Source organism: Myotis brandtii, unplaced genomic scaffold (assembly GCF_000412655.1).
Source record: "Myotis brandtii unplaced genomic scaffold, ASM41265v1 scaffold123, whole genome shotgun sequence".
Lineage (NCBI taxonomy): Eukaryota > Metazoa > Chordata > Mammalia > Chiroptera > Vespertilionidae > Myotis > Myotis brandtii.
This window is the reverse complement of record NW_005354291.1, coordinates 15034899-15035938: the sequence shown is the minus strand read 5'-3', so window position 1 is coordinate 15035938 and position 1040 is coordinate 15034899. Positions and strand designations below refer to the sequence as shown.

The window sequence follows — 1040 nt, the reverse complement described above, 5'->3', positions numbered from 1 at the left end:
GGGTGAGGGGACGCTGGCACAATTAAATGCTGTTGCTACCACATCCTCATCCTCTTCCATCTCCCCCTCCTTTTGTTCCTCTTTTTCTTTGCTAGTTATTATGCAAAGTGCAGTAAATGCAATAGAGTTGCATTTGTATGAAATATTACAAACTGAGTATTTACTAAGGCAGAACACTTGCAGAGCAAGAAGGGCTCCCTGCCCAGACCCCTCCAAGTAGGAAAATAACAGGCATAGGAACTATTGCTAGCATACACAGTTTGGCATGATTTATTTATTTTATTATTTAGCGGGGACAATGGGGTAGAAATATCCATTGTTACACAATCCTTGGAAGGCCCATGGCATTTTATCAGGCTTGGGACTGGAGTAAGCAGCAAGATCAAAAACAATGAGAGGCCAGAAGCGGGCAAGTCCAGAGGGAAGAAAGAGCTCCTTAATGGGCCAATAGGCGGGAGAAGGGAGAGAAAAGGAGGAGGGGAGGGGGTGGGGGCGAGTGATTAAGGCAAGGCGGTGGCAGATGCTGGGCGGCCCTCTAATTGTGACAGAATGTAATTGGGCAGCGTGCGTGGGAATCACAAAGAAAGCGGAATGTCAGAGGATTCAGCATATGATAAAATGCTCTATCATTAATACACATCTATGTAGGGACCCTTTATAAATTTTTTTTTTAAGTTTGGAGGCAATACATGGACATTTTTTAATGTTGGAGGACTGCAGCCTCCTGGGAATCAGGAGCCAACTCCATGTGCTAGGGCGGGCCACTTTTCCAGCCTTCCCAGACAATCGCAGACTAGCAGCTGGTGCGGGTCAGAGGGTGGCTGGGTTCCTTCCCGCCTGCTCCCGGGCGCGCACACTCCTTATTTGGTCATCTCGGCTCCAAGTTTGGGGGCTGGCCCCGAAGGTGTCCCCAGCCCCTGTCCCCAGAGGCCATCACACGCTCACCACCGCACTGGTGCAGAGCTGGGGAACGCGGGATCTGACCCCCTGCTCCGGGGCAGCACCGCGGGCTCCGGGGCGGCCTCCCCGGGAAGGGCAGG

The 1040-nt window shown here is 51.6% G+C and overlaps 1 protein-coding gene across 2 annotated transcripts in view; it reads right to left on the bottom strand.

Moving 5' to 3' along the window:
* Nucleotides 1-1040, bottom strand: part of ABRACL (ABRA C-terminal like) — a 14129-nt gene that overhangs the window by 12272 nt on the left and 817 nt on the right. The window lies entirely within an intron of this gene.